The sequence below is a fragment of the Protopterus annectens genome, chromosome 2.part1, assembly GCF_019279795.1.
Source record: "Protopterus annectens isolate FY-2018-M chromosome 2.part1, PAN1.0, whole genome shotgun sequence".
Taxonomy (NCBI): Eukaryota; Metazoa; Chordata; order Ceratodontiformes; family Protopteridae; genus Protopterus; species Protopterus annectens.
Genome location: NC_056729.1, coordinates 1,745,308,722 through 1,745,336,377, shown reverse-complemented (window position 1 = coordinate 1,745,336,377; position 27,656 = coordinate 1,745,308,722). Strand labels below are relative to the sequence as shown.

At 42.1% G+C, this 27,656-nt stretch overlaps 1 protein-coding gene across 2 annotated transcripts in view; it reads right to left on the bottom strand.

Moving 5' to 3' along the window:
* Positions 1-27,656, bottom strand: part of PUSL1 (pseudouridine synthase like 1) — an 873,916-nt gene that overhangs the window by 175,330 nt on the left and 670,930 nt on the right. The window lies entirely within an intron of this gene.

Sequence of the window (27,656 nt, the reverse complement as noted above, 5' to 3'; positions counted from 1 at the left end):
AATATCCAGCAAATGCCCACACTACAGAATATTATACAGCACTATCACCCAGCAAACACCCAGCACTACAGAATAACCTACAGCAATATCATCCAGCAAATACGTAACACTATAGAAAAACCTACAGTATTATAATCCAGAAAACACCCAGCATGTTGAGCAATACAGAATAATATATAAGCACTATCACCCAGCAAATGCCCGGCACTACAGGATAACCTACAGCAATATCATCCAGCAAACGCACAGCACTACAGGATAACCTAAAGTACTATCATCAAGAAAATGCCCAGCACTACAGAATAACCTACGCTACTATCATCCAGCAAACACCCAGCACTACAGAATAAACTACAGCAGTATCATGCAGCAAACGCCCAGCACTACAGGATAACCTACAGTACTATCATCAAGAAAACACCCAGCACTACAGAATAACCTACAGTGCTATCCTCCAGCAAACACAAAGCACTACAGAATAACCTACAGACTATTATCTTGCAAACGCCCAGCACTACAGAATAACCTACAGTACTATCATCCTGAAATCACCCAGCACTACAGAGTAACCTACAGTACTATCATCCAGCAAACGCCCAACACTACAGAATAATCTACAGCAATATCACCTAACAAAGTCCAGCACTACAGAATAACGCAAAGTACTATCATCAAGAAAACGCCTAGAACTGAAAAATAACCTATGGTAATATCATCCAGCAAACACCGAGCACAACAGAATTACCTACAGCACTATCATCCAGCAAATGCCGAGCATCACAGGATAACCTACAGTACTATCATCCAGCAAACGCCCAGCACTACGGAATAAACTACAGCAGTATCATGCAGCAAACGCCCGGCTAAAGTACTATCATCAAGAAAACACCCAGCACTACAGAATAACCTAGAGTACTATCCTCCAGCAAATGCCCAACACTACAGAATAACCTACAGCAATGTCATCCAGCAAACGTCCAGCACTACAGAATAACCAACAGTACTATCATCCAACAAACGCCCAACACTACAGAAAAAACTACAGTATTATCATCCATGAAATGCCCAGCACTACAGGATAACCTACAGTACTATCATCCAGCAAACGCTCAACACTAAGGAATAACCTACAGTACTATCATCCAGCAAATGCCCAACACTACAGAATAATATACAGCACTATCACCCAGCAAACGCCCAGCACTACAGAATAACCTACAGGATTTTCATCCAGCAAATGCCCAACAAGACAGAATAACCTACAGTACTATCATCTAGCAAATGTCCAACACTATAGAATAACATAAAGCAATATCCACCAAATGCTGAGCACTGCAGAATAATATATAAGCACTATCATCCTGCAAACACCCAGCACTACACAGTAACCTACATTACTAGCATCCAGCAAACGCCCAACACTACAGAATAACTTAAAGCAATACCCAGAAAACACCGACACTACAGAATAATTTACAGCAGTATCAACCACCAAAGTCTAATACTACAGAATACCGTAAAGTACTATCATCAAGAAAATGCCAAGAACTGAAAAATAACATATGGTACTATCATCCAGCAAATGCCCAGCACTAAGGAATAACCTACTGCAATATCATCCAGCAAACGCCTGACACTACAGAATAAACTACAGGACTATCATACATCAAATGCCCAGCAGTAGAGGATAACCTACAGCACTTTCATCCAGCAAACGCACAGCACTACAGGATAACAAAGTACTATCATCAAGAAAACGCCCAGCACTACAGAATAACGTACAGTACTATCATCCAGCAAACACCCAGCACTAAGGAATAACCTGCAGTACTATCATCCAGCAAACGCACAGCAGTACAGAATAACCTACAGCAATATCATTCAAAAAACACCCAGGGCTACTGAATAATCTACAATAATATCATCCAGCAAACGCCCAGCACTAAGGAATAACATATAGTACTATCATCCAGCAAACACCCAGAAATACAGAATAAACTACAGTACTATCATCCAGCAAATGCCCAGCACTACAGAATAACATACAGTATTATCATCCAGTAAAAGACAAACACTACAGAATAAACTACAGTACTATCATCCATCAAATGCCCAGTATGACAGGAGAACCTAAGGCACTAACACCCAGCAACCACCCAGCAGTACAGAATAACCTACAGTACTATCATCCAGCAAATGCTCAGCACTACACAGTAACCTAATGTACTATCATCAGCAAATGCCTAGCAGTACTGAATAACCCACAGTACTATCATCCAGCAAACATAAAGTACTACAGAATGACCTACAGCACTATCATCCTGCAAACGCCCAGCACTACAGAATAACCTACAGTACTATCATCCAGCAAATGCCCAGCACTACAGAATAACCTACAGTACTATCATCCTGCAAACACCCAGCACTACAGAATAACCTACAGTACAGCACTACAGAATAACGTAGAGTACTATCATCCAGCAAACAGCGAGCACTACAGAACAACTTACAGTTCTACCATCCAGCTAATTGGCTAGCTCTACAGAATAAGCTACAGTGTTATCATCCAGCAAACAGGCAGCATTACAGAATAACCTATAGTACGATCATCCAGGAAACACCCAACACTACAGAATAACCTACAGTGCTATCATCCAGGAAACGCCCAACACTATAGAATAACCTACAGTACTATAATCCAGGAAACACCCAACACTACAGAATAACCTACAGTACTATCAGCCAGCAAATGCCCAGAACTACAGGATAACCTACAGTACTATCATCAAGAAAAAACCCAGCACAATAGAATAACCAAAAGTACTATAAACCAGCAAATGCACAACACTACAGAATAACTTACAGTGCTGTCATCCATCCAACGCCCAGCACTACAGAATAACCAAGAGTACTATCATACAGCAAGTGCACAGCACTGCAGAGTAACATACATTACTATCATCCAGCAAACACCCAGCACTAATGGAAGACCTACAATACTATTATCAAAAAAAAAAAAAAACAGCACTACAGATTAACCTACAGTATTATCATCCAGCAACTGTCCAGCACTATAAAATAACTGACAGTGCAATCATCCAGCAAACACCAGGCACTACAGAGGAACGTACAGTACTACCACCCAGCAAATGCCCAGCACTACAGGATAATGTACAGCACTAGCATCCAGCAAATGCCCAGCACTATAGAATAACCGACAGTACTACCATCGAGCAAAAGCCCGGCTCTACAGAATAACATACAGTACTATCATCTAACAAATGCCCAGCAATACAGAATAACTTACAGTACTATCCTCCAGAAAACTCCCAGCACTACAGAATAACTTACAGTACTATCATCCAGCAAATGCCCAGCACTACAGAATAACCTACAGCACTATCATCCAGTAAATGCCCAGCACTACAGAAAAACCTACAGTACTATCATCCAACAAATGCCCAACACTATAGAATAACCGACAGTACTAACATCTAGCAAACGCCCAGCACTATAGAATAACCTACAGTACTACCATCCTGGAAATGCTCAGCACTACAGAATAACTTGCAGTACTATCATCCAACACATGCCCAAAACTGCAGAATAACCTACAGTACTATCGTCCGGAAAACCCGCAGCACTACAGAATAATCTACAGCAGTATCATCCAGCAAATGCTCAGCTCTACAGAATAACCAATTGTACTATCATCCAGCAAACATCCAACTATACAGAATAACCTACAGTACTATCATCCAGCAAACACCCAGCACTACAGAATTACCTACAGTACTATCATCCAGCAAACACCCAGCACTACAGAATAACCTATAGCACTATCATCCAGCAAATGCCAAGTACTATAGAATAACCTACAGTACTACCATCTAGCAAATGCACAGCTCTACAGAATAACCTACACTATCATCTAGAAAATGCCCAGCACTACAGAATAAACTACAGCACTATCATCCAGCAAACACCCAGCACTACAGGATAACCTACAGTACTATCATCTAGGAAACGCCCATCTCTACAGAATAACCTACAGTACAATCATCTAACAAACGCCTAGCACTATAAAATAAACTACAGTATTATCATCCAGCAAACACCCAACACTACAGAAAAACCTACAGCAATAGCATCCTGCAAACGCCCAAAACTGCAGAATAACCTACAGTACTATCATCCAGGAAACACACAGCACTACTGGATAACATACAGCACTAGCATCCAGCAAACGCACAACACTACAGAATAACCAACAGTACTATCATCCAGCAAACGACCAGCAATACAGAATAATCTACGGCACTATCATCCAGCAAATGCCCAGCACTAAAGAATAACCTACAGCACTATCATCCAGCAAACACCCAACACTACAGAATAATCTACAGTACTATCATCCAGCAAACGCCCAGCACTACAGAATAACATACAGTACTATCATCCAGCAAACACCCAACACTACAGGATAATATACAATACTATCATCCAGCAAATGCCAAGGACTACAAAATAACCTACAGTACTACCTTCCAGCAAACACCCAGCACTACGGAATAAACTACAGCAGTATCATGCAGCAAACGCCCAGCACTACAGGATAACCTACAGTACTATCATCAAGAAAACACCCAGCACTACAGAATAACCAACAGTACTATCATCCAAGAAACACACAACACTAAACAATGACCTGCAGCACTACAGAACAACCTACACTACAATCATCCAGCAAATGCCCAGCACTACAGAACAACCTACAGCAGTATCACCCAGCAAATGCCCAGCACTACAGAAAAACCTACAGTACTATCATCCAGCAAACATACTGCACAACAGAATAACCTACAGGACTATCATCCAGAAAATGCCCAAAACTACAGAATAATCTACAGTACTATCATCCAGCAAACACTCCAGACTACAGAGTAACCTACAGCAATATCATCCAGCAAACGCCCAGCACTATAGGATAACCTACAGTACTATCATCCAGCAAACGCCCAACACTACAGAATAACCTACAGTACTATCAGCCAGCAAACAGACAGCATTATAGGGTAACCTACAGTACTATTATCCAGCAAACGCCAACACTGCAGAATAACCTACAGTACTATCATCTAGCAAATGCCAAACACTGCAGAATAACCTACAGCACTAACATCCAGCAAACACCCAGCACTACAGAAAGACCTACAGCACTATCATCCAGAAAACACCTACCACTACAGAATACCCTATGACACTATCATCCAGCAAACGCCCAGCACTACAGAATACCCTATAGCACTATCATCCAGCAAACCCCCAACACTACAGAATAACCTACAGTACCATCATCCAGAAAACGCCCAACACTACAGAATAATGTACAATACTATCATTCAGCAAACGCCCAACACTACAGGATAAAACACAGTTCTATCATCCAGCAAACACCAAGCACTACACAATAACCTACGGTAAAATCATCCAGCAAACGGCGAGCACTATGGAAAAACCTACAGCGCTATCATCCAGCAAACGCCCAGCACTACAGAATAACCTACAGTACTATCATCCAGCAAATGCCCAACACTACAGAATAACCTACAGCAATGTCATCCAGCAAACAGCGAGCACTACAGAATAACCTACAGTACTATCATCCAATAAACTCCCAACTCTAAAGACTAACCTACAGCACTATCTTCCAACAAGCCATCAGCACTACAGTACTACCTACAGTTAAATCATCCAGCAAACGCCCAGCACTACAAAATAACTAACAGTACTATCATCCAGCCAATGCCCAGACTACAGAACAACTTACAGTACTACCATCCAGCTAATCAGCTAGCTCTGCAGAATAAGCTACAGTATTATCATCCAGCAAACTGGCAGCACTACAGAATAACCTAAAGTACTATCATCCAGGAATTGCCCAGCACTACAGAATATCCTACAATGCTATCACCAAATGCCTAACTCTACAGAATAACCTACAGTACTATCATCCAGTAAAGGCCCATCACTACAGAACAACCTACAGTACTATCATCCAGCAAATGCCCTGCACTACAGAATAACCTACATTACTATCATCCAGCAAATGCCCAGCACTACAGAATAACCTACAGTACTCTCATCCAACAAACGCCCACCACTACAGGATAACATACAGTACTATCCCCCAACAAATGCCCAACACTACAGGATAATCTGCAGTACTATCATCCAGGAAACGCCCAACACTACAGAATAACCTACAGTACTATCCCCCAACAAATGCCCAACACTACAGGATAATCTGCAGTACTATCATCCAGGAAATGCCCAACACTACAGAATAACCTAAAGTACTATCCCTCAACAAATGCCCAAGACTACAGAATAACCTGCAGGACTATCATTTAGCAAATGGCCAGCACAACAGGATAACCTACAGTACTATCATCAAGAAAACGCCCAGCACTACAGAATAACCTACAGTACTATTGTCCAGCACTACGGGTCTATATTAAATGCTTGAACATCCAAAATGTTGAACATTACATGTGTTCAACATCTGGATGTTCGAACATCAGTTAAAAAAAAAAAACTATAAAAAGAAAAAAAACACTTTAACAGCGTAGGCAGGTGGCAAGACCCCCTGCACCCCCCCCCCACTTATATATATATATATATATATATATATATATATATATACCAATTCTGAGACCGTACTTCAGTGCGGAAAAGGAAAATTCTCCCTATCTGCACCATACAGCGCCGTTGAAGGTCAATCTTTGAACACTTAAAATTTCAAACATTTGGTCTTGACCATGTAATGTTCGAAATTTTGAGCATTCGAAGATTTGTCAGGTACCCAGCACTACAGCATAACCTACAGCAATGTCATCCAACAAATGCCCAGTACTACAGGATAACATGCAGCACTAGCATCCAGGAAACACCCAACACTACGGAATAATCTACAGAACTATCCTCCAGCAAACACCCAGGAATACAGAATAACCTACAGTACTATCATCCAGCAAACGCCAAGCAATACAGAATAAACTACAGTACTACCATCCAGCAAATGCCCAGCACTACAGAATAATCTACAGTACTATCATCCAGGAAATGCTCAGCACTACAGAATAACCTACAGTAATATAATAACCTACAGTACTATAATCTAATGAATGCACAGCACAACAGAATAACCTACAGTACTATCACACAGCAAATGCCCAGCAATTCAGAATAATATACAGCACTATCATCCATCAAACACCAAGCACTACAGAATAACGTACAGTACTATAATCCTGCAAACGCCCAGCACTACACAATAACCTACAGTACTATCATCCAGCAAATGCCCAGCACTACAGAATAATCTACAGTACTATCATCCAGCAAATGCCCCCACACTACAGAATAACCTACAGCACTATCACGCTGCAAACACCCAGCACTACAGAATAACCTACAGTACTATCATCCAGTAAATGCCCAGCACTACAGAATAACCTACAGCACTATCACCCTGCAAACACCCAGCACTGCAGAATAATTTACAGTACTATCACCCAGCAAACGCCCAGCACTACAGAATAACCTACAGTACTATCACCCAGCAAACACCCAGCACTACAGAATAACCTACAGTACTATCATCCAGCAAATGCCCAGCACTACACAGTAACCTAATGTACTATCATCCAGCAAATGCCCAGCACTACAGAATAACCTACAGCACTATCATCCAGCAAACGCCCAACACTACAGAATAATCTACAGTACTATCATCCAGCAAATGCCCAGCACTACAGAATAACCTACAGCACTATCACGCTGCAAACACCCAGCACTACAGTATAACCTACAGTACTATCATCCAGCAAACGCCCAGCACTACAGAATAACCTACAGCACTATCACCCTGCAAACACTCAGCACTACAGAATAATCTACAGTACTATCATCAAGAAACCACCCAGAACTACAGAATAACCTACAGTACTATCACCCAGCAAACACCCAGCACTACAGAATAACTTACAGTACTATCATCCAGCAAATGCCCAGCACTACAGAATAACCTACAGTACTATTATCCAGCAAATGCCCAGCACTACAGAATAACCTTTAGTACTGTCATTCAGCAAACGCCCAACACTACAGAATAACCTAAAGCACTATCACCCAGCAAACGCCCAGCACTATAGGATAACATACAGTACTATCATCTAGTAAGAAACATCTGTTTCTCTTGCAGCAACAACATACTAGTATCAACCAGTAAGTCACACATCACTTCTGCATACTCCCTAACTATGTCTCAAAACTATAAAACTCAATCCCCACTTACTTAAAGTAAACAGAAAATCTAAATACATTCAAAACCCTATATAAACATACGTGTACAAAACTTAGAAACACCTTTCTTGATCCCTTACACAACCTCCTCCCTAGAGCATTCCTGGCGGTAACTTCAGCTTCCACATTGCTTTTACGCACTGCAGTATATCTGCGTCCATCTACGTATTTTACTAATTACATGGATACTTTTCACTGCTTCACTCCTCTCAAAGCTTCATAGGCTGTTACTAAGATAATGACCACCAGGGCCCTTTCAAGCTCAGCTGTGTATCTGAAACCCATTTGGATCCCACGTATCATGGGTGTGTACATGGGGTGGGGGACACATCAATAGCAGGTAACCAGAATTTGTGGAGGGGGGGTGTCAGGATTATACTTTTCTTATTGACAGCCTCTGTCCATAAGGGACATGAGGGCCACACAGAGAATATTTATTGATTTCTCATCCACTTGTAAAGTTTCATTTGAATATGGACAGGGCTGAACTCTGTTTACACAGATGCAGAGCCTGTTCCACAGTGTGGGGATCCTTTGGGCCACATATCTGTCACTCCAGTATGCTTTATGTAAAAAGTGAAGTTCAGATCCCTGGATCTTGGGTTTCTGATGTTGGTTTTGTGCATGCGCAACAGATCTATCAGGGCTGAGTCTCAGGAAGCCCTGTAAGGCAGGCAAAGATCCCCTCTCAGCCACCTGTAGGAGACTGAATACAGAGAGACAACCTTTAGGTGATCAGTGTAGGACAGGATATTCATGTCCTGAACTGTCCTGGTAAGAAACCTTTGTGGGTGTTTCAACTGTTGCAAGTGTCTGGTAAAGTACATGCCAAAGGGGACACGGTACTCAATGATAGGTCTTATAAGGGCCAAGTAGGGTGGTATTATGACTTCCGTGGACTTGGGTGCTATATCCTTAACTACAAGCTGAGCAACACAGAAGGATTTTCTTATTATCTTAGCTATGTGTTTGTCAAAGGACAGATTAGTGTCTATATATGTTCCCAGCTATTACTACTGGGTTGCTCTTACGGGTATTTTATCAGTGGAGTACTTTTTTGGGTTATTAGTTTACCAAAGGGCATTTTAATGCATATTTTGACACTGCGTTTTAGGCCACGGCTTGGCAGCAGTCATTTGCTTATGTTAAACCCTTCTGCAAGATGTTGGTGTCTTGGGGAGAATCTACAATACCTCCCAATTTACAGTCATCTGTGAACATGGTGAGCCAGAGGTCTTCAACAACACCCCTGACTTTCAAGAAGTAGATGTCACACAGGAGCAGGCCCAGCAAGGAGCCCTGGGGTACTCTGCTGGTGACCAGTCTCTTGGTGGAAGTGGTCTCACCGATTTTGACTTCTCAGGTCCTGTTAGCCAGACAGCAATCCACAGAGTTATGCAGGGATTTATGCCCAGCTCAGAGAGCTTGTCGACAATACCTGAGTAGGTTATTGCATGAAATGCCTTGGCGAGGTTAAGATATGCCGTATGCACGGTTTTACTCTCATCCATTGCCTTGGTGTCCCTCTCGAAGACGTCCACCAGATTAACCAGGCACAGCCTTGCATTAACAAAGCCAAACTGGGATGGGTCCAGTGTTTGTAGGTTGCCAATGTCCTTGTTTATCACTTCCATGATAATTCATTCTATGAGTTTGCATATTAGGCACGTTAGACTGATGGGTCAGTTATTCCCTGGGTGAGTTGATGGTTCTCCCTTGTGCTGGGGAATGACTGTTGTGATCCTCCATTCATTTGGAATGTAGCCTGTTTTGATGCTATAGTTGCAGAAAGCCTCAAGTGGTCCTGATATGCTGAAGCAACCCGGGATGTTGTTGGGACCCATAGAGGCAGTGTTCTTGAATTTAGCAAGTGCTGCCAATACCTGTACCTTATCTATGGTGACTTGCACATGAATCAACTCCATGGTATCCTCCAGTTTAACCGACCTGAAGGCATGTTTACTAATGTAGATTGAGACACCTCCATCTTTGGCCCCAGTCTGTGCTGTTTGTCTAAATGACTACAAGGCACTGTAGCCTTGCACTGCCAGGGTACTTTCTACACCTTTAAACCAAGTCTTGGTCACGGCACAGATGTCTACATTCTCCAGAGTGAGGAGGGCTTGAAGGGTGTGGAGTTTTTTGTTTAGGCTTCTAGCATTAAGTAGCAACACCTTAAGGCTGTTTGGATACATTTTCAATATTTTGATAGTTTTGTCTTCTTGACATTGTCTAAAAAGGCTCAAAAGGGGGTTAATAAAGTTTAAGCCAATATCCAAAAGCCTGTGGAGGCAGGTACAGCTCATCCTTGACTGCTGACCATTTCTTCCCACTCTGACAGACACTGGTTCCCCCTGAGATAAGACCAGAAACTAGGCCAATTATTAAAATCAATCATTATGTTGGTGCTGTGATATCATCCTTGGTAAAGGTAGAATGCTGCTCAATGCAGGGCTTGTGCCTGTGACACATATTTTGGCAAATCCATTATGTCTCTTGTCATACAGTCCAGTGTGGTATATCTTGGGTCATTTACACTCTCATGGACTACGAAAGAATCATATTGGTACCTGGGGTGCAATGACTTGAGTTCATGCATGATATTGTGGTTCCAGATAAGTAACTAACCGTTATCTTCTCTTTGTCTAACCTGGTGAGTAGGGCACCTGTGTGTCGCACAATTGAGTCATAGGTTGGTAGTAGACTATCCGCCCTAGGGCCTATACAAACCTAACCATAAGAATTCCCAGGATATTTCTTCCCACAATATTTACTTCCCTGGACTCCTGTCTAGCAGGGAGACTGATGTGATCCCCGGGGTGAATTTCTTATCTCCCATCCAATCATCAAGGTTCCTTTTGAAGAGGGTCAAGGAAGTACTCTGCTTGACATGTATGGGCAGTCTATTCCAGAGTATGGGGAGTCTCTGGGTCAGGAACCTATCCTTCCAACAAGTTTTGTTCATTGTGCTAACAAGGTTTAGATCCCTGAACAGTGTGGCTCTGAGGGATTGGGATTTCTTTAAGTGGAGCATGTCCAACAGCTCAGGGTTTGACATGGCCTTGTATGTTAAGCAGAGATCACCTCTGAGTAGAAGATATGTGACAGAGTATAGCTGGAGTTTTTTAAGGCGGTCAGCATAGGCCATCTGCTTTAGGCCTGTGATTCTTTTAGTGAGATATTTATGCGGCCTTTCCAGTTGTTGCAGATGTCTTGAGAGGTACATACTAAACGGGGTGTTGTACTCTATAATGAGTCTAATGAGGGAATGAGTACAGTGGGACAATGACCTCCTTTTTCTGCATGAAAAGCCCTTAGTGATGAGGTGTGCCACATAGAAGGATTTCCTGACTGTTGTGGCGATGTGGTTATCGAAGGTGAGACCACTGTCCACCTGTGTCCCCAAGTCTCTTATCACACTTTCAGTGTTTAGTGTACTGCCACCTATGTGGTAGTTCATGGGTACATGTTTTTTTCCAAAGGGGATGACTATACATTTCTTGGCATTAAGCTTGAGCCCATGGCTTTGCCACCAGGCATCTGTTTCTGTAAGGCCCTTTTGTAGAATATTCACATCATTTGAGGATTTAATAATGGCTCCCAGTTTGCAATGGCAATAGTATCAATGGCAAGAGTGTTAGGTAAAGTGTATGCTTGCCTTATGGGCTTTGGTCTTGGGTGCCCATTAGGTGTAGGCCTTTGGTGTGTGTTTTACTGACTACTGAAGAACAGTGTTGCTATTAGATGGCTTTGAAGGTCTTTCATATTTGCGATGGGTTCTTTTAAATGCCTCGGCAAAAGACAATCTGCGTGTGTGGACAGTGATATGTGCGAGGGCTGTAGTGTGGCTATTCTTTACAACATCATTTGTATACTTTGGCCACCAAGGAAGTTGTGCATTTTCACCTCTTGCTTAGTGCGTTATTTTCTTTAATGATTAACTGGTTGTCTGAGAACATGATACAACTGATGCATTGCCTTAGGATGGCCAAATCTACAAAGCTGGCTGCAGACACATTAGAAAATTGCATATCCATGGTATCCAATCCTTTAACAGGGATGGCTGTTTAGGATTAAGGATTGAGTTTTAACAAGTGTCTCCTAGGGTAATTTTTTGGGGTAAAGGCAAGATGTTATATAGTGCTAGGATATGGTAGTGTTACTCAATGCAGAAGACAGCTGCTCTAAGCTTAATTCTGCACAATGCCAAGTTGTTTAACAGATTTCAGTCCTAATCCTATCTTTATGGGGCAATTTTACTGTGTAGGAGTTTGCCACTATACAGGGCACTGTTAACTACCACTGTCTGGGAGCAGCTCCTCACAGACTCACCTGACTTATAGCAGAGAAAAAAAGCTTGAACGCTGATCTATGCTGTCTGGCCAATAAACTACCACATTTTTAGCTCCCTGGAGTGCTTTCTACCTCAGAACAGACCAGGTAAACATTTTCTACCGCAAAATGTCTGATCCTGGAATTTCTTAATGTAAAACCACAGCAAAAGGAGCTCTCAGGTGCAGATTAAACAACAAACTAAAAAATACCTAAGTCCTGGGCTAATTCAACCTTCTGCTAGGCGATACGGTGGCAAACAGAACTAGAAAAAGTCAACAAACAAATGGTGATTTTTTTTTTTGCCAGAAAAGTAAATAAATGCTTAAAAAATGCTCAAAAACAGTAACTATCACTGTATAAAGCAAGTACAAGTGCAGTAAATAAAGAAAATACTCTTACATTAGCCTGGATGGCTCTGGATACAGATGAAACACTTGAAACACATTGCTGAGCTCAGCAGAAGTAAGCCCCGGGCCTTGCAAACACTCCTGATTTATAGCAGAGAATAAAGCTTCAAAAAACTGTCTCCTATGCCCTCTAGCTAATAAATCACCGCACTTCGAGTTCTCCTGAGTGCTTCACAACTCATAGAGATCAGATAAACACCTTCTGCCACAAGATGGATGATTCTGGAATTTGGTAATGCAAAAGCGCAGCAAATGTAGCTCTCAAGTGCAAATTAAACTACTACTAAACAACAAAGTCTCTGGCTAATTCACTCTTCTGCAAGGAGATCTGGAGGCAAAAAAACAGAAAATCCAACAAACACAGAAATATTTTTTTTGCCATAAAATTAAACAAAACACCATTGCCTATATGTCTGTAACCAATACTATTTCTTCCCATCTGATCCATCTACCTAAAAACAATATTCCACTAATAATTTCCTTTTTGCAACTCCTTTTTATCCTCAAGATATTTAACGTATCGACTTTACTCTTTATATTCAATTTTCTTTTGTAGAAAAACTCCAGGAACTGGAACCAATGGTGAAGCAAAAGCAGTCAATGTAAACCAGAACTTAGTGCACTGATCGGACTTTGTAATTTTCATTTGTCGTAGGATTGTATTAAACGCATGTAAATCTCTGTTTACTTATTTGTGAATTATGTACATCAAAAATGATTGCTACCGTATGAACCACATGCAATTTAATTATGGAACGTTTCTCCCTCGGCCTCTACTGAGTCAGACTTTCCTGGTAAACAAAGACAACTAAATAAATAACCAGTACACAGTGTTCCTAGAAAGCATTCCACAGTGCACACAAACAGGATTTAACAGCCTAAGAGTAGATCATTCCACTGTGTATCTGTACAGCATTCCACAGTGTTCCCATACACTATTCTATAGTGTATCTGTACAGCATTCCACAGTGTGCCCATACAGTATTCTATAGTGTATCTGTACAGCATTCCACAGTGTTCCATACAGTATTCTATAGTGTATCTGCACAGCATTCCACAGTGTTCCCATACAGTATTCTATAGTGCATCTGTGCAGCATTCCACAGTGTTCCCATACAGTATTATATAGTGCATCTGTGCAGCATTCCCCAGTGTTCCCATACAGTATTCTATAGTGTATCTGTGCAGCATTCCCCAGTGTTCCCATACAGTATTCTATAGTGTATCTGTGCAGCATTCCCCAGTGTTCCCATACAGTATTCTATAGTGTATCTGTACAGCATTCCACAGTGTTCCCATACAGTATTCTATAGTGTATCTGTACAGCATTCCACAGTGTTCCCATACAGTATTCTATTGTGTATCTGTACAGCATTCCACAGTGCTCCCATACAGTATTCCATAGGGTATCTGTACAGCATTCCACAGTGTTCCCATACAGTATTCTGTAATGTATCTGTAGAGTATTCCACAGTGTTCCCATACAGTATTCCACAGTCTACCTGTACAGCATTCCTCAGTGTTCCCATACAATATTTAATAGTGTACCTGTAAAGTATTCCAGAGTGTTCCCATATGGTACTCAATAGTGTTCCTGTACAGGATTTCACAATGTTTCCATACAGTACTCCATAGTCTACCTGTACAACATTCCTCAGTGTTCCCATACGGTACTCAATAGTGTACATCTACAGCATTCCACAATGTTCCCATACAGTATTCCACAGTCTACCTGCACAGCATTCCTCAGTGTTCCCATACAGTACTCAATAGTGTACCTGAACAGCATTCGACAGTGTTCCCATACAGTATTCCACAGTCTACCTGTGCAGCATTCCACAGTGAACCCATACAGTATTCCACAGTCTACCTGTACAGCATTCCACAGTGATCCCATACAGTATTCCACAGTGTACCTGTACAACATTCCAATGTTCCCATACGGTATTCTACAGTATTGTATAGCATTCCTGTACAAAATTATTAATGGTTACCATACAGCTTTCTAGAATGTACCACATCATTCCATAATGTTCCCATAGTTCACAGTGTATCCATACAATACACAGTCCACACACAAAGCAGTAAGTAGAACTTTGTCTTCATTAGTAACATAGGATCATAGAAGATTACTGGGCTATCAACCTGGAGGTCATTTTAAACCTAGTCATTTCAACCTAACGTAATACCATAGAAGTGATAGTCAATACCCAATATTGCATTTAGTGATGACTGCCAATGTCCAGGAGGGTTGTGGGCACTATCCTCGGTAAGAATTTATGGTGCCCCATCCACTCGTCCAGGTTCCTCTTGAACAGTGTCACGCAGGTGCTTTGTTTCACATGAATTCGTAGCTTGTTCCAAAGAAGAGGTAGTCACTGGTAGATAAATCTGTCCCTCCAGCAAGTCATATTTAAGTTCATAGGTTCATAGGTTCATACTAGGCTATCTGCCCTAGGGCATTTATAAGTCTAGCCACAGTGTGTATGGCTTTCGCCACCCATATTAAATTAATTTTGCTATGCCCTTTTTCAAGGTTAGTATACAGTGTCTCTGTCTAACAGTGACACAGAAGTGATACCCGGGGTAAACCTACGATCTCCCATCCACTCATCAAGATTCCTCTTGAAGAGAGTCAATGAGGGACTCTGCCTAACCTGGACTGGGATTTTATTCCAGAGTGAAGGGAGCCTCTGGGTTATGAATCTGTCCCTCCAGCATGTCCTATTTATTTCAGTGCTGAGGTTCAAGTCCCTCGAGCGCGTAGCTCGATGGGATTTGGATTTTCTGAGGTGCAGCATGTCCATTAATTCCGGGTTGGACATGGCTTTATACGTCAGGCACAGATCGCCTCTGAGCAGGCGGTATGCCACTGAGTAGAGCTGGAGTTTCTTTAACCGGGCAGCATACGGCATCTGTTTGAGCCCCTTGATCCTCTTGGTGAGGTACTTTTGGGGTCTGGTAAGGTACATCCCAAAAGGGGCATTGTACTCAATTATGGGCCTGATGAGGGATGAGTAAAGAGGCACGATGACCTCCCCTGATCTAGATGTGAATCCCTTCATGGTTAGGTGGGCTATATAAAATGTTTTTCTAACCACTTTGGCCACGTGGTTGTCAAATGAGAGATTGCTATCAACTTGGGTCCCCAGGTCCCTAATTACTTCTTCTGTACTTAATGGATTACCACCTATGTGGTAATTTGTGGGCACTTTGTTTTTGCCAAAGGGGATGACTATACACTTTTTGGCTTTTAGCTTGAGGCCATGGCTCTGGCACCAGTTGTCTGTTTCTATGAGGCCCTTTTGGAGGATGCTTGTGTCGGCTGGAGAGTCTATTATGGCACCCAGTTTGCAGTCATCTGCGAACTTGGTCAGCCACAGTCCTTCCATGTTGGCCTGTACCTCCGTGAAATATATACTGAACAAGAGAGGTCCCAGGACTGAGCCTTGTGGGACGCCACTTGTAACTGGTTTGGAGTCTGACATGGCTCCAGCTATTCTAACCATGTGGGTTCTGTCCTTGAGCCAGTTTGCAACCCATCTAGTGACATAGGGGTTTATATTTAAGCTGGTGAGCTTATCTATAATGCCCGAGTGGGGGTATTGTGTCAAAGGCTTTTGCGAGGTCCAGGTAGGCTGTGTGGACCACCTTCCCCTTGTCAATGGCCTTGGTGATTGTTTCAAAGAAATTGACCAGGTTCAAGAGGCAGGATCTGCCCTTAACAAAGCCGAACTGGGTAGGATCCAGTGTCTTTAGGTCCCCAATATCTTTATTTATAAGGTCCATGATGATCCTTTCCATAGCTTTGCAGACCAAGCTAGTGAGACTTATGGGGTGATAGTTTCCAGGATCCGTTGAGGCACCACCTTTGTGGAGAGGGACCACTGTTGCTGTACGCCACTCTTTGGGTACATATCCTGTAGTAAGGCTGAGATTGAACAGTAGTTTTAGGTTTGGATTTAGCTCTTCTTGGAGTTCATGTAGGACGCAGCCCGGGACACCATCTGGTCCCATTGATGCTGTGTTTCTTGCTTTGGAGAGGGCAGCTCTTACCTGAGCATCTGAGATGTCAGGGGGACAGCACTCTGCTGGGATAGATATTAGCCTTTTGGGGGGGGGGGGGGAGTTTGCGCTGAACCTGTCAGCTAGGATGTTGGCAATGTCTGTGGGTTCGTGTATTTTTGTCATTTTGGACTAATTCTGAGCATATCTGGGAATTCCCACCCAGGTTCCTAACATAACTAAAGAAAGCCTTGTGATTATCCTTAGTGTCCTGTGCAATTTTTCTCTCGAAGCTGGCCTTAGACGATTTTATGAGTGCCCGTAGTTTTTGCTAATACTGATCAGAGATGCCTTCCCTTTTTGGGATTTTGCTCTATCATGTAGTAGCTTCCTCCTTCTATTGTATAGTTTGTTATGGCTGGGGTCCACCAGACAGGACATCTGCCTTTGGAGGATTGGGTCTTGGTTTTATTTGGGATTGCATGATCCATGCATTCCTGAAGGTGTTCATAGAATGCGTTTATAAAGGATTTTGCAGTCTGGGCCGATTATCCACAGGCCGGGCTTTGAAGGATTCCACCTTGGTTTTGAGGAGTGTGAAATTTGCTTTAGAGAAGTTTTTCACTGTGGTTTTCTGGGCATGGGGTGGGGTCGGGATGTGAATATCCAGTGAGATTAGTTTATGGTCTGATCTTACCAGTGAGGGATACACTTCTGGTCTGGAGCAAAGAGTCCCCATGTTGGTGATGATCAGGTCCAGTATGTTTTCCCTCTTGTGGGAGTGGTAACAAGTTGTTCCATAGCATTTGAGATTATAAATTCTAGGAACCTTTGGGCTAGGGTGTTGGAGCTAGAGTAATGCTCCCAGTCTATGGTTGGGTAGTTGAAGTCACCCAATATAATGGTGTTTGGAGAGACCTTCATATTTTCCAGTGTTCTCAGGAAGGCCGAGTGGGGTTCCTGGGTTTGGGAGGGTGGTCTGTAGCAGGCTATAAACTGGAAGGCAGTTTTACCCACTGTTAGTTGCACATGGATAGTCTCTGATGCTTCGTGCTGTGCCACCAACCTGGAGGTGTGGGTATCTTTGACGAATATTGATACTCCCCCTCCTTTTGTGGTTCGGTCCAAGTTTTGGGGCCGAAAAGCATGGTATGAGGTATAACTTGGTAATGCTGGGGTGCTCTCGAGAGCCTTGAACCAAGTTTCTGTTACTGCACAGATATCGATGTTCTCCGTGCTAAGGAGAGTTTTGAGTGCGTGCATCTTGAGGTTTAGACTTCTGGCGATGAGTAGCATTACTCTTAGTTTCTTATCCCTTGTGATACCTATGGAGGTGGGTTTGTCTTTTGAGCCTTGCCTATAAAAGGCACTATGGGGGTAGCAAGAGCCTTTGCCAATATCCGAAAGCCCAGGGGTGACAGGTGCAAGCCGTCCCTAGCGAAGCATCGTGGCTTGTCGAGCATGTCATCCCAGGCTGACAGGCATTGGATCCCCTTTGAATGACACCAATACTTAAGCCAATTGTTGAAATTGATAATCTTGTCTTCATACTGTGGCATCATTCTTGGTGAGGGTAAGATGCTACTCAATGTCAGGGTCATACCGGCCTGGGCTACATGCTCAGAGAGCTCCTCTATGTCTCTTTTCATGTAGTCCAGGGAGGTACGTCTCAGGTCATTCACACCAGCATGGACAATGACTGAGTCATATTTGTACTTGCCTTGGAGTGACCTGAGTGCTTGTGTTATGTGGCGGATCCTAGCGCCCGACAGGCAGCTCACCGTGACCTTCTCCTTGTTCAGCCTGGTGAGTGGGACGTCAGTGTGCCTGATGATAGAGTCACCTATTACAAGTGTATCAGGTGTGTTGTTTAGCCTTAAGGGCTGTGACTGTTCGGCACACTGGCTTTGTGAGCTATGTGTTGCACGTGTATTGTTTTGGGGTAGCGGTTGCTTGGGTGTCTGCTTTGGAGGTCTCTGCTGCTTAGGCAGATTTTTATTTAGAGCCTCCAAGTATGTTTTTGTGTGTTTATGTGTTTGGTTTGCTGTCGTGGTAGGTCTATGTGAGACTGGAATTGTAGTGAGTGTGGTTTCCTTCTCCTCCTGACTGGTTACGCCACTACTGAGTTGAGAGAGCTTAGCCTCCAGTTTGGCTATATGGTTGCATCTCTCACATGTGTTGGAATTTGTTGGGAGGAGGAGAGGGTTGTCTGTGTACATGAGGCAGTTGTAACATTGCCTCAAGATTCCCAGATTCACCAGCTGGACTGGAGAGGAGATTGACAACTGACCTTTGGACATGCTAGAATAGTATTGGGAATTTCTTTATAATTGAAAAAAATGGCCAATGGGGAGCAAGGTACTTCAGGGGGAGTTTGTGTGGGTGTAGTGCTTTTAATTTTTTAGTGCTGACTTATATAATTGCTTTAGTGAGCAAGTGCCAGGTAACTTAAATGTAAGAATGACAAACAGTAACTTTCTTTCAAGTGAAACAAGGAAATAAGTACAGTAAGCAATGCAGATATCACTAGGGATCCACAGAAGTGCTGAAAAGCCGCGTTTTAGATGGAATTAGCTTTTCAGGGAAATAACAAGCAAACAAACAACAAGCATACAAACAAAGCTAGATTCAGCAGGCCTGGATCTAGTCTATGCTACAGCAAACAAGGTGTACCAATTACAGTAAGAAACAGTTAAAATATGCAGGCACTATAAGCCTTTAACCAGAAATTCCCAGCTCAGAAAGGCAGAGTCCAGCCTCTCCTCCCACAAGAGTGCAGACCACGAACCCTCTTAATGTAAAATAACTGGCCTGAAAGCCCAAGTGCTTAAACCAGAATTAATACACTTTTAGAGTAACAGACACTGAGCCCTCAGTCAGCAGTTCCCAACTTAGAAGGATGTAAGCTACCTGTCCTGCCACCACAGTGCAGCCCACAGACCTTCCTAATGTAAAACAACTGGTCTAAAGCCCAAGTGCTTAAACTAAAAGGCTTAGAATAAGTTACACTAAGCAGTAATAAATACAACTGAGTACTTTTAAGATGACGCAAAAGCAAAATAAAGTAGGAAAAAACACAAATACAGTAAAAGCAGATACATTTTTTTTTTTTAGTGAAAAGAGAGAAAGGAGTAGCCGAAACTAAGCTGATTGGCCTTCTCAAATGCTCTCCCTGTACTGGGTAGAATGAGGTAATGACACTAGACTGGGAGGAGGGTCCCAGATCAAATTTACACTAGGGGCGGGCAACTGCAAAGCCACCAACTATAAACACTATACCAGCAGGGAGGGAGGGTGGGAAACAAACTGCAGAAATGTTTCACAGCTGAAAAGCAGCAGTGAGCCTTTAAATGAAAGTTTTAAACAGCTAAAGGAGCCTCTAGAAAAAAGAGTTTAACTGCAACAAGTTATCATAAACAAACAACCCAACAGATGCTTAATAAAGGTGGACAATTTCCAGTTAATACCTCACACACAGTGAAACTTGCTAGAAAATACACAGTACACAAAGTGCTATAAACAGCAAAGAAATGAAGAACAAAATAAACAAAAAACAGGATACTTAATGTTATATATTATAGCTCCGAGTTTTCTCAGTGTCCTTCCTTCAATCAGTTCACTGTGAAATGGCAGAGCATTCACAACTGAACTTCTTAGGTAACAGAAAGTTGAAACCTGAGACAGCTTTTAAGAAAGAAATCTCAAAAGAACCAATGAGGTGCTTAGTCTAAGCTGTAGTCCAGGTGACCTCAGTCAGCCAATGACCTCAAACAATTCTCTCACAGAAATGCCTGATGGCTTTGGCCAAACCAATGTCTCTGAATATGTGCTCAGACACACAGCCTCCACAAACACTAGGCCCAAATATAAGCCTGAATATAGAAATGCTACAAATATCCCCACTACTTAGAACAAACTGCAGAAATGTTTCACAGCTGAAAAGCAGCAGTGAGCCTTTAAATGAAAGTTTTAAACAGCTAAAGGAGCCTCTAGAAAAAAAAGAGTTTACTGTAACCAGTTATCAGAAACAAACAACCCAACAGATGCTTAATAAAGGTGGACAATTTCCAGTTAATACCTCACACACAGTGAAACTAGCTAAAAAATACACAGTAAACAAAGTGCTATAAATAACAAAGAAATAAAGAACAAAATAAACAAAAAACAGGATACTTAATGTTATATATTATAGCTCCGAGTTTCCTCAGTGTCCTTCCTTCGATCAGTTCAATGTTGCAGGCCATATTTAAGTCCCTGGACCAGGTAGCCCTAGACCCATTTGATTTACGGATATGCAGTAAGTTTATTAGGTTTGCATCTTGGATTGCTCTGTAGGCCACGCATAAGTCTCCCCTAAGAAGTCTATACTGTATGGGAACACTGTGGAATGCTTCACAATTTTACTATCGAGTACTGTATAGAGACAGGGATTATAATCGGTCCACGTAAGGCATATGCTGGAGGCCCTTGATCTTGTTTGTTAGATACCTCTAAGGTCTCTCTAATTTGCTGCAGGTGCTTTGTACATTACATGCTGAATGGGGCATTATAATCAATTATGGGCTGGCTAAGTTCTGAGTATAAGGGAGTTATAACCTCTTTTACTCTCAAGGAGATACCTTTACTAATCAAGTGTGCTATTTGGAAAGTTTTCTTTACTACGGCAGACACGTGGTGGTCGAAGTTAAGGTTGCAGTCAACCTGTGATCCCAGGTCCCTTATCACTTCTTTGGTAGTCGGGGTATTGTTGTTGATTTGGTAGTGTGAAGGGACATTGTTTGTGCCGAAGGGAATGATGCTGCATTTCTTTGCATTCAGTTTGAGATCCAGACTAACACACCAGTCATTGGTCTGCGTGAGACCCTCCTATAGTATATTGACATCTTTTGGGGATTTAATGTCTGAACCTAGTTTGCAGTCATCTGCAGACTTGGTCAGCCACAACCCCTTAGCTTCAACCTGAACTTCTGAGAAGTATACATCAAACAGTAGGGGGCCCATCACTGACCCCTTAGGCACCCTGCTGGTAACAGGTCTGCTGGTTGATGTAGAGTCACCCACTTTAATAGTGTGTCCGGTTTGTGAGCCAGTTGGCAACTCATCTTACAACGAACGGGATTACATTCAGTTTGCTAAGTTTATCGATAATGCCTGAATGTGGGATTGTGTAGAAAGCCTTTGCCAAGTTGAGGTATGCTGTGTCACACAGAGCTGCTCCCACCAATGTCCTTGGTCACACTTTCAAAGAAATTCATCAGATTTAACAGGCAGGGTCTGCCCTTCACGAAGTCGAATTGGGTGGGAGCCAGGTTTGGAGGTCACCTATGTCTTTATTTATGAGATCCATAATGATGCATTCCATGGCCTTACAGATGAGGCTGGTCAGGCTTATGGGTCTATAATTCCCCAAGTCTGTTGCTAGGCCACCTTTGTGGAGGGGAATAACTGCTGCTGTTCTCCATTCTGCAGGAACAAAGCCTGTGGTTAGGCTATGAATGAAAAGGGTACTTAGTAGTGATGGCAGTTCAAGCCTGTTTAGAAGACAGTCTGGGATATCATCTGGTCCCAAAGAAGCCATGTTTTTTTGCTCTTGACAAGACTTTGAGGACCTGCTCTTCAGATATGTAAGGTGGAAGGGAGGTTTGGGGGAGGGTTTGTTGCAAGTTAGGAGGGGATAAGGGAGTGAAATTTTCTCCAAACCTATCCGCTAGCAGGTTTGCTATCTCTGTGGGTCAGTGTGTGTGATAGCGTTGGCCACTAATTCTGCACATGGTTGGGCCCTACCTTTTAGGTTACATATGTAGCTCTAACAGGGCTTATGGTTATCTATGGCAGTACTTGCTAGTTTTTTCTCAAACGAGCTCTTGGAGGATTTGACACGTCATCTTATTTGCCTGCTGAGGCTGAGAAGGGTGCTTTTCCATTGTTGGGGCTTTGCCTTTGTTTTCTTGGACAACGACTTCCTGTGTTTATTGTACAGTTTCTTGATGCTGGATGTCCAGCATGGCAACTTGTTTTTGCCTGGGGCTCTGGCTTTGATTCTATCTGATATAGCCAAGTTTACACACTTATGCAAATGATTGTACAGGGGTTTAGTGTAAGCTTCGGTGTAGTTACCACTTCCAGCTTGGGGTGGGGCTTGGTTTGCATTTATATCTTCACCCAGGAGAGTATAGTTTGCCTTGGTGATGTTTTTTAGTCTGATTTCACCCTTTGTGAGTTCTGGCTTTAGTGTCAGTTCAAAGAAGACTGATTTGTGGTCAGTTTTAACTAATGAGGGTCCAACAGTTGCAGCAGTGCACCTGTTTGACATGCAGGTGTGGACCAGATCTAGAATGTTTGTTCATCCTGTCTTGATATGGACAATTTGTTCCAGGGCATTTGAATTCACAAAATCAAGGAACGTCTGTACTAGTGAGTTTGGGCTACAGTATGTTTCTTAGTTGATGATGGGATAATTGAAATGCCCCATAACCAGTGTCTTCTGTAAAATTTGGATTGTCTTCAGTTTAGCTAAGTAGCCTATCTGGGAGTCGTGACCCATGAAAGGGGATGTATAACTGGCTAGGAAATGAATGGGGGGTCTTACTCCATGGAGTTGTCCAGTCTAACTAGACAGGAGGTGAATTTATTTTTTTTTATTTACACCGCCTCCTTTGGTTTTCACATATTCATTTTGTGGTCTAAAGGTGTGGAAGGCACTATAGCCTTGCAGGGCCGGGGTACTCTCTGAGGCCTTAAACCAGGCTTCTGTGACTGCACAAACATCTACATCTTCTAGTGATAGAAGTACTTCCAGAGAGTTCAGTTTTTGGTTTAAGCTCTTAGCATTTATCAGCATGACCCTTATTTTGTTCAGATAGGTTAATTTCACATCGGTAATGTTGTTTTCAACACCTTGCTTAAAAGGGCACTATAGGGGAGGCAAAAGCATTTGCCAGCAGCTAAAAGCTTTGGGGTGGCAAGTTCAAACCATCTCTGGTAAAGCAGTAAGGTTTGTTGACCATGGCTTCCCAAGCAAACAGGAACTGGATTCCTCTTTGAATGACACCAAAACTAAGCCAATTATTGAAATCAGTCATTTTTTTATACTGTGTCATCATTCTAGGTGAGGGTAGCATGCTGCTCAAAGGCTAGGGCCATACCTGCCTGGGACACATACTCAGAGAGCTTGACCAAGTCTCTCTTCAAATAGTCCAATGAGGTATGTCTCAGGTCATTCACACCAACATGAACTATGACAGATTCATAATGGTACTTGTTGCTGAGAAACCTGAGGGCATTCGTGATTTGATGAATCCTGGCACCGGACAGGCAGCTGACCGTGACTTTCTCCTTAGCCAACCTGGTGAGTGGAACATCTGCATGCCTCACTTTTAAGTCTACAATGACTTTGTTTTTTGAGTGTTACGCCTTACGGCCTTGGTGTGTGAGACACTGGTGTTGCTATGTATCATGGGTGCTGTGGAGACTTTATTTGATGTAGCAATCTTGTGTTTTGGAGGCCTCTGGTGCTTCAGTAAGTTTTTCGAGAGAACTTCAGTGTATGTGGATGAACATGTTTGATGGGTACTATGTTTATGAGTAGTGGTGCTATGTGAATATGTAGCGGTAGGTGAGTTGACAACCTTCTCAGTGTTACTGTTTTGAGAGAGCAAGAGCATGGATTCTAGAGTCTTGGTGTAAATACATCTCTCTCACTCTATGCTAGATTGTGTTATTAGTACAGGGTTATCTGTGTACATGAGGCAACTGCTACACTGCCTCAAGTGACCCAAGTCAACAAGGTTGGCAGGAGAAACAAGGGTAGTTCAACTGTTCATACTGCTAGGATGAAGACTGTTATCACTATGGGTGGCTTTTCAGAAACTATCACAGAAGAGCTCAGTGAATAGATATTTTTACCTGGGTTTTAAGGGAAGATTTGTTGAATTTAGCTGTCCGGCTTTGGCGCACAATTGTGAGGTAGTGCATGGTGCTGTGTGACACGCAAACAAGTAAAAATCTAATGCAGGGCTTAAATACCAGATGCTAAAACTTGAAAAAAAAACTCTAAAAAGATTCAAAAGGACCAATGGGGATGCTTATTCCAAGCCCTAGACAACACACTTGTTTCACAAAGGTGCAGATAGGCCTCTTCCAATCAAAGATGGCATGGAAAGTATGCTCAGAACAAACAAACCACTACAAACAGTTCCATAAGAAGGCCTGGATCTGGACTATGCTACAGCTACTAGCTACCCTAGTTTCAGTAGGAAACACTAGGGAATGTTTAACACAGCAGAAAAATAACAGTAAGACATTGAAAAAATGTTTAAAATAGCAAAACCTCATCCAGGAGGCTCTAAAGAATGATTTAAACAGTTAACAGATCAGTTAATGAAATACTGCTTGGTGGGAAAACCAGAGCAGGCAGAACAGATAGCTTTAAAATATCGAAAAAATACCAATAATGCTTAAACAGTGTAAACAACACAAGTACAATTAAGGAATACTTTTTATCATTGGACCAAGGGGGTACGGAACAGGGAGTGACTGGCTGATTTTGCAGCCAAAAACAGAATTCTGTCCCTCAGGCAATGTCTAGTACGATGATCTGCATACCTCCTCAACCTTTATGGTAACGCAGTTACTTGCAAAACTGTCTCTCCTGTGAATGCAGATACTGGATATGTACATATGTAGCACCGGCAGGATCCAACATAAGGTGCAAGGAGAGCCATCGGGGCAGTTATATACACAATTATACAGAAAAAAATGTGGGTGTGTGTAAAGCTACAGAATATATTCCCTAAAAGTAATGTGAAGAAACATTAATGCTTAACACATTGTTTTTTGCATATTGAAACTCACTATGACCAAAAACAAAAGAAAATGAAACCACCAATTGCAAAAAGAGAAGAAAAGCTCCGTTTTTGATATAACTCACCTAGGGGAAAACAAAACTGTCTGACATAATTTCTCTGAAAAGTGATACAGTTAGAGGAAAGTTTTTTTTTTTTTGGCAAAATAATGTGCAGGGTTGGGGTTAGGGGCAGCTGCGGTGTTAGGGTTTGCAAACGCAAGCATGGATGTGCAGGAGTGTTTGACTTTCTATTCCACATACTCATGTGTAGTAACACAAACCCTAACCCTGACACTGCCCCTAACCTCAACCCTATATATTACCTTACCAAAATAGCTTACCCTAACAGTACCTCTACACAATAGACAGACAGACACACACACACACACACACACACACACACACACACACACACACACACACACACACACACACACACACACACCATGCACAGATCAGGAGATGCACAAAACACTACAGCTGTCATCTAACCTAGCTGTTACGCTATCTCTCAGCCCCAAACACTCGCACACACACTCACATTGCTTAACAAATACAAATACACACAAAACACTAACTCTAGACCCCTGCCAAGCCTTGACTCTAACCCTAGCCTGAAAACACTCGCACATTCACTCCTACATCTAATGCTGAAGTGTATGCTGGTTTCAAAAGCTTCACTATTAAAACAAACCCTACTTACCTTTACAAAGCCACATAGCTCACCATTTCCTATCTATGACATTTCTGGCAGACAAATAATAGCACATCCAACAAAGCAAGACAATGTACACTATGCTGATTAAAATGATTAATAGAAATATTTAAATGAGACCATGTACAGACATAGTATGAATATATTTATAGTTCTCTCTCTGTATATCTTCATGTGTGTATGTATATATTTATATATATGGGTCTACTTCATTTCACCTAACTTCCAGTTCACTGACTCCCATTTGACTGAGACCAAATGACTGAAATTTCATTTCACTGACACTTCATTTCACTGACAGTTCATTTCACTGACAAGTATTATTAGCAAGAAAATGGAATATGCCCCCTTCCCCACTGTAGTGCGACCCTGGAGTTAGAATATATAGTTGGGTGTAGCACAGCCCTAGCAACGGTGTGGTGGGCAAAAGCCCCACTTACTTTTCTTTTACTAAGCAATATTATATCAAAACTTAACAATATCATATGAAATGAAGTGGGGCTGCCCCACACCCCCACACCCCAACTATATATTCTAACTCCAGGGTCACTTCAGTGTGGAAGAGGGCATATTCCATTTTCTTGCTAATAATACTTGTCAGTCAAATGAACTGTCAGTGAAATGAAGTGTCAGTCAAATGAAATTTCAGTGAAATGGGGTCAGTGAAATGAAAGTCAGTGAATTGGAAGTTAGGTGAAATGAAGTAGACCCATATATATATATATATATATATATATATATATATATATATACACACACATACATATACATGTGTGCACATGCATTTTCATAATGAAAATAATTATTAATACGAATTCATGTACAAAAATTAGAACGGTATGTAACTATCCTAGAAGTAATGAATATAGTAACAGAGATAAAACAACTGGAATTGTGATCTTTAGAAAAGGGAAGGAGCAAACTACACAGGAAAAAATGGGAATTGTGGGAACAATAATGCAGGTGAGGAATGAGGTTTAAA